This window comes from Psammomys obesus, unplaced genomic scaffold (genome assembly GCF_907164565.1).
Source record: "Psammomys obesus unplaced genomic scaffold, mPsaObe1.curated_primary_1811, whole genome shotgun sequence".
Classification (NCBI taxonomy): Eukaryota; Metazoa; Chordata; class Mammalia; order Rodentia; family Muridae; genus Psammomys; species Psammomys obesus.
Window position 1 is genome coordinate 4160133 of NW_026591086.1, and position 11503 is coordinate 4171635.

Here is an 11503-nt window from a genome sequence, read left to right on the forward strand (position 1 = left end):
CTACTAGAAATTCCTACCTAGATAGGCATCTCATGACCTTTTAGGCAGTTCAGAATATTGCATTTCCATCCAGAGCCAGAGAGACACTCATGTTTCATTCTTTTGATCAGTTATCAAAGTCCTGCAGTTTTACAGGTTGCTGATGAGGAAGAGGGAATCCTGAGGCAGGATAGACAATCCCAGGTTGTGACCTTGCTCCTGAAAGCCCCTGTTATGTCATTTATCCCCCAACCAAGACCTTCCAACTTCAAGCCAACTTCATCCTGCTTCCTCTCCCACACTCTCCCTTCAGCTGGAGTTAGGTCTAAATGTCCTCCTCCAGATGAATTGTGGGTTTTTTGAGTCATGGTGGCCCAGGCCTGGGAAATCCCACAGCGTAGACACGTTTGTGGGTTCCCTGCCTCCTCTGCCCATGTTCTCAGAAGCTGGCTCTGTGTAGAGGCTCTCTGGCTATTGTCCTCCAGTGAGACACTCCCTTCCTAACTGAAGCCAGTCACATCAACGGGCATAAATTTCTTTTATTGAAAAATGAAATAGAAATACACTGAAAGAAATAAAAATCAGCAAAAAAAAAAAATGGTGTACATTACTTAATTCGATCTGTGTTGTCCTCACTGTATGATTGAGGATCAGGTTTATTTTTTATTTCCTCCAGTACAAAAGACTCAGCTTTTTAAATAACTTCTGAGTCTTAGTTTTTTGAGTCTCCCCACCCCCTCAAGCATTCATTGACAAGAAAATCAATGGTCCAGAGTTCACCAAATGTCTGGGGTCATGATCTCTCTTTCTCAGACTTGCTTACCAAGGAGAAAGAAATCTCTCATTCCCTGTGCACTCTGTAACCAAACACATCTTGTTGGAACAGCCAGGCTTACACAGTGCATATTTTGAAGGGGGTTCAATGCTTTAGGGGTCTGTGTGTAGCAGAAATGAAGCTATTTTAAAGAAAAGCCCTTGTACCCTTTCATTGACAATCAAGCTATTATAACAATGGACCCAAGGAACTAGAATTCCCCCAGGAATCTCATGCTGGTGGGGGTAGGGTGGAGGGAGAAAAATCTGAAGGTCAGGTACCAGCAAGGGGGGAAATTGTCTCCCAGAATAATACTTCACACAGTTCTGTTGGCTTCTCAGTCCACCTTTCTTGAAATCAAGCGGTCAGTCCATATGTTCTGACATAGTTTTTCAGTTTGTGCTCTGCCCTCAGTGACTCCATTTTGTAAGTAGCAGTTGGTGCCATTTTGAGAATGGAGGTTGGCAGCACCATGGCACACAAACAATGCCATGGTCCAGGTCCAGCTGAGCATCAGAGACTGGTGACTTAAGCCCTAAAAGCAGAAATACTGCCATCTTATACATTTTTTCCCCCAAGTAGATTGGGACCACTTGAGTACATAGGTGTATTAAGATCATAGTAAGACCAAGCCCAAGAACCTTTTGAACACACCAGACAAAAGAGTGCGGCTTCCCCAGACCTCATAAAGAAGTGGACACCTAACACGGACATGGTGACAAACCTCGGTGACTTGTCGTCTGACCTCTAGCGCATGCATCATGGGACCAACGGGAAGACAACTCCCATCTGTCCTAGGGCCTTCAGCCTGGACCAGTACCCACCAAGATATGGTCAACTTGCTTTGCTGTCCTTTCATTCCCTGTGCCCCAATCCTGCCTGCCAATTCTACAACCTCTAGCACACACTGCTTCTGCAGATCAGCTTTGATCTTGCAGCCTGGCTCTAAGGTCCTGGCAGAGGCGGCAGCCAGGGACCTGAAGTCTGATTTGTTCCCCTCTCCCTAAAGATATTCTCCAGGCATCCCCATCAGTTTCTGCATCCGCAAGCCTCTTCAAAACTTCTTGGCCTCTGCTGGGGCCTCTTTAGCGCTCTGTATCTATAGCTTAGACTAAACACATGTGTATTTATAGCTATAGATACTGTATCTCTCTCTCTCTAAACACACTCACATATTTTATGTATTTACTGTGTGATATAAAATATGTAATGGGGGAGTTAGCATTTGTAACTAAGAGAAAGAAATTACTGCCAACCAAATTGATGTCCCCTGTGACTTTGTTCCTCAGTGTGTTCTGACATTGTGGAAAGACACTAACACATCTGTGTGTATGCTTCTGGTGTAGCGCGTTTAAGACAGCCTTGTAGGAGATCAGGCTATGCAATAGGTTAGTAATGAACAGAGCTACACTTAGACTAGGGCGGCTTCTTGCCTTCTATTTAAACCTACATCTTGTGTCAGTACCCAGAAGATGGGCTTGGGAGGTCACTGAACCTCTCTATTTGTTCTTTGTCCCAGTATGGGCATATTAAATAAATCTCGTTCCTTAGCCTTTTACCTGTCTCATAATTGCCCTTTCACCTGCCATTCTTGAGGACAAGTGGCACAGTCTAGCTTGTTTTATCTGCTAGAACCTGGGCCTTGACCCCAACAAATCTGGCAATGTATGATTATTGCTTCCTTGTCCCAATCAGCGAGCTCATCCTCTTTACAGCATGCCATAAGGCTCCCAGTTGCCCGGATCTCTGGCTAAAGTAGGAAAAGAGGTTCTTACAGTGTTCCATGCCACTCATGTTCATGCCATCTGAATCTACGACACCAGATTAAGTCCACGAGCATCCGTGTCCCCTTAAAGCCACCAAATTGTACTGAACACACATGGGACTTCCCAGAAAAGCTCTTTCTGTGAATTTCAGGGACAAAGAATTGCTTCTGACTTTGAAATGTTGAGAATTCTAAAATAGCCACACTGCAAGCTGATGGATTTTGCCCTTCCACTTTGCCAGCAGTATCAGGGAAACAGAGCTCCTTCAGAAAAAGGATCTGAATCCTAACCCAGTTAGTCTAAAAACAAGACGTTAGTTTTTAGTTAATTAGAAAAATGAATTTACTGCTCTTGAGGATCAGGACACAGAACCCCAAAGTACCATCCTTGGCATGCTGAGACTTTTGAACTGATAGACAACAAACAGTTCAAATATGAAGGTTCCCTCACCTGTTCCTGCCTCTTACTGAGTCAAAAAAAGACAGAGTTCCCTTCTCTAAGCCTGTCACAGAAACCCTTTTATCCCAAAGCAAGCCCTAAGAAAGGCATTGTCGTCTGCTTTATCCCTGGAAAACCTCCACTCCAGAGAAGCCAGCTCCATACCTGGGAAGATGGCTCAGAAGACTGAAGAAACACACTCAGTTTATTACCTGAGATTAGTCCTGAGTGGGTCTCTGCAGATATCTAGGCAGAGAAAAAACTGTGAAGAGATAAGAATTAAAACTCAATGCAGCTTGACTTTGTCAACCTGGATCAGACCTCGGGAGTCTGATTCCAGGGGGCTTATTGTAGGCATACTTAACACAATAGGATTGGGAAAAGGGTCTCCAGGCAGCAATAATTCTCATAATTCCAATTCCATATGCACAAAAAATGCTTAAGGTTATAATTGCATTGCAACTCTTTTACTGCATACATGTGACCATGAGGGTGGGTCCTATAGCTAAAAGGCCTAGAAACTGATGTGGGCTCTGACTGATAGGATAGAGTTCAGAAGGCCATAAAGTATACGTGACATCTCCTTTAAGAACAGCTAACAATCTAGGGAGGGAAGAGTCCGGAATAACCGTTATGAAGAATTAGGGTGAGGTCCGACTTTTCAGATAGCAAAAAGGTCACCAGGTTGTTAGCAACCTCCCCTCTCAGCTTTCTGGATGGAATAGAGGTGTTTGATTTTTATCTCCTCCATTGATTAACATTCCTTGTTCTCTTAGTGCTTCTCTGTGAGTACAAGGTCCTCACCCAGTCTGTGTCCTCTGCACAGTCCCTTCTGTTCAGCTGTAGGTCTACCACATTGCTTATTCCATGTTGAGCCTAAGCCTCATGAGTGAGTCTCCTCTGGAGTCTTCAGGTGTCTCTTAAGCCCCCCAACCCCCGTTACCATGAATTGACTTTCCCAGAAGCAATTCCTGTGTTAAAACGTTCTACGAGGCCTAGTAACTGATGGCAGAGAGTTGGAAAGTTACAATTTAGTGTGTGTGTTTGTGTTTGTATACATGTACACACACATGCATGTTGAACCCAGAAGACAAGCTGGATGTCATCCTGAGAATGCTGTCTGCCTCCTCTGACAGGATCTGTCACGGTCTGATGCTCACTAAGGCTGGCTGGTCAGTGAGCCCTAGGGATCTATTTACACATCCCCTGGGCTGGGATTACAAGAACACACCACCATATCTGGCTTTTTTTTTTTTTTTTTTTTACAGTGGGCATCAGGGACCAAACCCTTTACTTACTCAGCCATTTCTCTAGATCTCGGACTGTTTTGGGCCCTCCAAATAGCCATTTGGTGTCTACCCCTGTAAATGACCTAGCATCCTTGTGGCTGTTTAGGTTAATTATTTTGAAATGTACAAACAGACCCCCAGTTTCCAGCAAGTGAAAGGCTAAAAGCATCATCAGTCATCTAAAGCCTGGAGCCTGCCTTTGCTTAACCTCCCCCCGCAATCTTACCACTCATGTATTTAGAATGTGTCCTAATCTATGATTTTCTTAATTCTGTTACTACTAAAGCTTCATAAAACTATCTGGATGTGGTGACACACGTCTTTAATCCCAGCACTCACGGGGTCAGAGGCACTGAGTTTGAGGCCAGTCTAGTCAACAAAGTGAATCCAGGACAGCCAGGGCTACACAGAGGAAACCCTGTCTCGAAAACCAAAACAAAAAACAAACCAAAACAAAAATCCTTCACACCCTAAATGCTTTACAAAATTAAGCTGAGCACAATGGTGCCTACCTTTAATTCCAGCACTCAGGAGGTAGAGGCAGGTAAGTATCTATGAGTTCTAGGCCAGCCTGGTCTACATGGTAAGTTCCAGGCCATCCAAAGTTACATAGCCAGACCTTGTCAAAAGAAACAAACAAACAAGAAATCCAAAACAAAACAACCCCAACCCAAAACCAAAACAAAACTATGAACATTTGGAATTTGGCATTTGAAGTAACTTGAATTTGTGTTCTGAGGCTAGGGTCACTCATAGTTAACTTCCGAATAAACCATCTCCTATTCTCTTTCAGGTGACAGTGTGTTCTTGTGGCATTGACAATTTACAAAACAAACCTGCCATGTTGTTGTTGTTGTTTTTTTTTTTTTCTCTCTCTCTCTCTTATTAGACTGCCCTTTGTTATAGGTGTTCAAGCCATGCTCCTGAAAAAAAATCATTATGTTCTCAGAGGACGGTGGATTTTAAGGCAAGTGTCTCAGCTGGCCCTGGGGTAGACAGGGGGATCCTAAAGCCACATTGTGTTGGCTTTCCACCACTACGACAAATACACCAGGCAATCAGTTTCAAAAGAGCAAAGGTTTATTCCAGCTTGCAGCTTTGGAAGTTGTAAGCCTTGCTTCATTGTCAATTGGTCCCTTTGCTTTGGGGTTGGTGGTGATGCAACTCAGGGCTGGAGGTAGGCTGCCATTAACAGCCTGCCCTTTGTGACCAGAAGACCTTCCTCCAGGGCCCACGTCTTAATTTCCCACCACCTCCGAATGACGCCAACTTAGCGACTAAGCCTTTAATACACATGTGGAGACATTTAAGACCCAAACCATAGCCTCACGCACAAAATGGTCAGTGACAATGACTGGGCCCTTGGGCACCTAGAGGGGTCACCTTGTTTAGTTCTGTTCCTTGTGCCTCTCGGGAGCTCTGGACTGGTGTCATGGGAGCAGGGAAAGGGTAGGGGCATTGATCATTGCCCCTGCTGCCCTGCAGTTGGAGATGTTTGATGAAAGCCATGTTGGCTTGTTAATTACGAGCCCGCTCGTTTGTAAGATTCAATTACAACGGAAAATCAATGGACGCCTTCTGCAGGGTGATGAATGCCAGGCAAGAAACAGCAACGGGAGGCTGCAGATCGGCAATGATGGATGAGAGAGAGCCTGCCCAGCCTTCGGATCCACCTCGGAGAGGGTTCTTATTTATAGAGAGCCAGCCTTGCCCCAGCAGCAACTGCTGAGGATGAGGACAGGGGCACGTGTCAGTGTCTGGGGCCCTGCAGAGGCCTCCACCGGGCTCTGATAACACATGGCGTTTAGAAGAGTAAACAGTAAGACTCAGAGAGCGCGCACAGGTAAATAATTCAGCCCACTCACATGCAAGTCCAGCATGCCAACAGGGAGAGGGTGCAAAGGTGAGGGTCAGAACAGGAGACCATAAAAGGGCTTGTGCTCCTGGATTTGTGCCAGTGGAGTTATCTGACTCTAGTTGTCAAAGGTTGCATTTCACAACATTTCACAAGTGTCCTGCCTGCTCCTTCTGTGCTCCTGAGCCAGAGCTAACAGCACACGGCTCAAGCCCCAGCACTCACTCACATCCTTTGCACTCCATGACCTGGCTTGATTCATCATCTGTCACATGGGGGTTTGCGAGGGCTTCTGCACGGTTCTTGCATGGCTCACTCATTCGTGGGTGGCCTTAGGCTTGCAAACACCTGGTGTCATCAACAGCGTCGCTGTCCTTAAGGTTGTCACATGGTTTTGGAACCTTTGTTTTTCTGCCCGCAATGGGGTGCATACTCTACAGCCCAGAAGATTCACTTCTGAAATGAGCTGAGAAGTGAGCTTTGGTGAAAAGCCCACGGAACAAATCTGCTCGGCTGTACCCAAAGCCATCCCCCGGGGGGTGAGTGGAAGGATTTCAAGACTGATGGGGCTTTACCTCAAAGTGTTCTCTGAAGTGTTGGGGGAATGAGATCCCTAGCGAAGGTGACATGAAGGGGACCCTCAACAGGACTCATCAGAAGGATGGGTGTCCTTTCTAACCACCCCTCTTCTTGCTTCAGAAGGAAACGTCAAGTTTTGCTCCTCATTGTTGTGATAAAATACCCTGGCAAAAGCAGCTGAGTGGAGAAAAGTTTATTTGACTCACAATTCCAGGCCCATCACTGCAGGCAAGTCAGGGCTATGGAAACTTGAAATAAGTAATCACATATCAGTCAGGAGCAGACAGAATGAGAGACAGGGGGTGGCAGGCGGGTTAACTTTATTGTGGAAAGAAAGAGGGAAGAGAGAGAAGGGGGGTGCCTTAGAAAGACGCAGACACACAGTGGGAGAGCTTAAGAGGAGACGGAGAGAATATAGGAGAGAGAAAAGGGAAAAAGGTGTATCCCAGGCTGGCCTCGAACTCCATATCCTCCTGCCTCTTCCTCTTTCAGCAAATCCTACTGGCCCATGTCCCCCCTCCTCCAATCTCTCTCTGGGGTACCACCCTTTTCTCTCTCCTCTTACATTCTCCTACTGTCTGTCTCTCCCTTTCTTTCTCTCTCAGGGCTCACTCAGGCCCTAACTCCTTTCCCTCTTTCAAATAAACCTCTTAGTATTAGGAAAAAAACAAACAAACAAACAAACTTGCATGCTTCCTAGTGCTCAGTTAGACTTTTCCATTCCTATGCAGTGCAGCACTAAAACTCAGAAAATGGGGCTGCCCACAAGGAGCGTGCCCTCCCCCCTCTGTGGCACTGCCTTTCTGGAGCTCCTCTGGTACAGCTGAGGTGTCTGCTGTTCAGACACCCGTCAGAGGCTGAGGCATGAGGCTCAGGGTGGTTCTGAAAGGACCCAAGGTGCTCAGGTACCACCGCTGCTGCGGGACTGCTTGGTCTCTTGCCCATCACAGCAGCACTGAGTTAGTTGCCCAGACCATTTCCTAAGCAAAACCTTTCAAACTGAGGTAGGTGACGCACCGCTTCCAAGGGCAGGTAGATTATGAGTGGTAACTAACTGGGTGTGAAAATGCCAGGTTTAAAACTCAGCGTCTTTGGTTCTTTTCCCCGTAATGAATCTTTACCAGTTAAGAAGATGAAAATAAGACGAATATGAAATAAGACGACAGCCTGATGGGTAGGGAAGCGCAGAGAAGTACTTTATGTGTTCTTAGCTGGACAATGCGATAGAAATACCTGACCCTCGGCAGAAGATCAGCACACACGCACCAAGTCGTGCTCCACCTCTGTCCTTAAATGCCACGGAGATTTTCAAAGGAATGAGATAAATTTGTTCTCCTACCAGGAAGTTTGCTCAAGAGCCATCAAATGAAAATGCAGCGTGAGCCAATTTGCATTATAGTCAAGGAGATCCACATTCCTGTTGGCACACATATTCAATTAAAAGCAAATTTGAGAAATTGCTGGAAAACACCCAACTTTTGCTAGCAGCTAGCTAAGAGGTGGAAAGATTTAATTTCATCCCTTTGAAAGCTCAGCTTCCAGATGGGCGCAGTGGCACAAGCCTGTGATCCCAGCACTCAGGGAGGCAGAGGCAAGCAGATCTCTGTGAGCTTAAGGCCAGCCTGGTCTACAAAGTGAATCCAGGACAGCCAAGGCTACACAGAGAAACCCTATCTCAGGAGAAAAACAACAACAACAAAAAGCTCAGCTTCCTCATTTCTTTCCTCCCCCCACCCCCTTCATTTCTTTCTCTACAAAATGAGCCACAAGCCGGGTCTCTAATGCCCTGCTCTGTCCCTGCAGCCTGAAGGAGCTGTTGTGCTCCAGAGGTTAGGAAAGGTTTACCATTTCAAGACAGAAGGACTCACTTTCAGATATTGGGATCCCCATCAGTGAGGTAGAACCTTCTCTCATGAACACTGCCTACATCCTTTTCAAACCTTGTTTCTCTAGTCTTTAGTTTCTGGTTAAATTTTGAAACAAAAGTGGGCTTACAAGGCTTGAAATCTGCTTTAAGTGCTAAGTGACTTCACACACACAAATATACGCACATGTATGAATGTGTGGGTGTGCACACACACACACGCACACGCACACACATTGTTAAGTGCGTGTAAAAGAGGAGCTAGTGTCGGGAGGTGGACGAGGGCGGGTTCTAAGTGACATGGAGCTATCTCCACGCAAGGACATTAAGCACCCTGACATTTAAGCAGTGGAACCTGCTTTGCTAAAAGTGACAGCAGCCAGCATTCTCCCCGCTTTGCAGCCAGAGACCTCGCTGCTGCTTCCCTTCCTGACACTGTATGTGTACAAAGGTTTTTCCTCTTGAGAAGAAAAGCAGTCCCATTTTTGTGTTTACCCAATGAAGCAAATCTGAAGTCCAAGACAGTAAATTCTCCGTCGAAGGACTTCAAGGCCATTACTGAGCTGGGCCCAAGCCTGCTCTTACCTCTTGTCCCAGCAAATGACAGAAGGCTCTGCAGATGGAGACTGCCTTTGAGCTCAGAACAACCCAGAGGGGAGAGCTGTGGGGACCTGGCTAGGAGGGGGGAGGCAGGAAGGAGGGGTTATTTGGTGATGCCAGCTCAGTTGAGAGTTGAAGCTTACTACCTGTTGGAGACTCTCCTCAGACATCATCCTTTCGCAGGTAAGGAAAGAGAACTGTGGTTATGAAGTCTCTTTAACCCTTGGCCTCCCCAGTGATGGGATAGTGGGCAGGCCAGCCGTCAGCCTTGTGGCTGGGCTTTCCCCAGCCAGCTCTGAGTCAACGAGGACAATTCTCAGCTGGGGCTGGACTCAACCCAGTCTTGTTCTGCAGCCCGGTGTCTAACAGAGTCCCTGCCGCGAAGGATTGTGCTTGAGAACAAAGCCATCTCCCAGCTCTCATTACAGATAAGCCCAGTGGCTGCGCCAGGACAATAGACACTCTCTCTCACACTGACTGTAACAACCTCCAAGACAGAACCTTTGTCCTTCCAGGGCCATTATTAGTAAGCACCTTTCCTCTAAGGTCACTTTTCCAGGAGGGCTGGGAGCTAGTCTTAATTGCCTCCATTTTCTCCTTGGCTGTGCTCAGGATAAAGCACACACTTCCTCTTAGCATGGCTCGGCTCCATCGAGTGGGCTTTGGAGTCAAATAAACTTGGGTCGATACACACCTGCCCTTCCTCACGTAGCTCAGAGCCTATTGGCTTGGCTGAGCAGAGGATTCCACAGTTTGACTGATTCTTGCCAAATTTTGCTATCAGTGTTTGCTGACCTCCTGAAAGCAACCAAAATATCTGAGGCTTCTGAGGAAGCTGTCTAGACCTGAGACTTCATGTTTCTTTTCGTGAAGTATGATTAATTATTGCTTCAAAAAACATGACAGTCCTTTGCAGACATTAAAATTGTGTTTTGATCAGTTTTGCAAAGTGTCATTTTTACTAAAATACTTTTATTTTGTAATACCCAGATCGCGAGTCCCCAAACAGGATTTGAGTCTGATGCAAAACACAATACAAAGACAAAGGGGCAAGCGACCCTCAACTCCAGGAGAACAAGGTTTTTAAAGGGACAAAACATAAGCAGGCAAGTGCAAGTCTTGACATTACAGGATTGGGTGAGGGGGCTTCTAGGGGAGCTGACCTTTAAAATGATTGATCTGTTTTTGGGCACCAAGACTGCAAATGGTCAGGCCTGGGAGACACCTGACCCTGGACTGCCCTGTTAGGTTAGGCTGCCCTGTAGGTTAGGCTGAAGTAAGGGGGAGGAGGACTTAGCACATTCCATGGGCTTTTCGCAAGGTGTATCTGGGTGGGGGACTGCTGCTGGACCTCTGCTCTGAAAGGACTGTGATCTGGTGAGTTTGCCCCAGTCCCAGGAATTAACTCTAAGTTTTTGAACCTCTCAACTTCACCTAATAAAATCCAACTTTCTGACCTGGAGGGGACAGGAGCTCCACATGGAGAGCAACAGAACCTAAAATTCTGGACCCAGGTGGGTTCCCTAGTAAGGGGAACAGGGACTGTCTCTGGCATGAACTCAGTGGCTGGTTCTTTGATCACCTACTCCTGAGGGGTGAGGCAGCCTTGCCAGGCCACAGAGGAAGATGGTGCAGCCAGTCCTGACAGGCTAGGGTCAGAGAGAACCTAGGGTCACATAGGACCTCATTCCCTATCAGGGGACTAGGGGAGGAACATGGGTGGGGGGGGAGTGGAAGGGAGGGCAGGATTGGGAGAGGACCAGGGAGAGAACTACAGCCAGGATACAAAGTGAATAAATTGTAACAAAAAATGAAACAAAAGAAAAAATTCAACTTTCTTATTTGTGTTGTCTTCATGAATCTTATTTGAAACAATGGTCACGTCTGCCTTAATAATCTTCCTCTATCTTCAGAAAAACAAGATAATTATTTATATATATATATATTTTTTGAGTAAGCCATTTTGGCTTTACTTTCAATACTGTGGTTTTCTCTGTTCCTTGTTAAATCTTTTTTTGTTAATTTCTACATTGTTCCCTGTAAAAACAGTAGATTAGGGACCAGCAGTGAGTTCCTGCCGGCAGAGCGCCTGCTGTGTAAGCGCGCAGACCAGCTCCTGGGTCCCCAGCACCCACCCCAAAGACAGATGAACGTGACAGCTCACCTGTAATTCTGGCACTCAGGTTTTGATGATGAGATTCTGCCTCGGAGAATAAAGCAGAAAGCGATCAAAAACATGCCTACCTACGTCAAACTCTATATACACGTGCGCACACGTGCTAGTGCGCCTGAACACACGTGTCCAAACGGGGGGGGGGG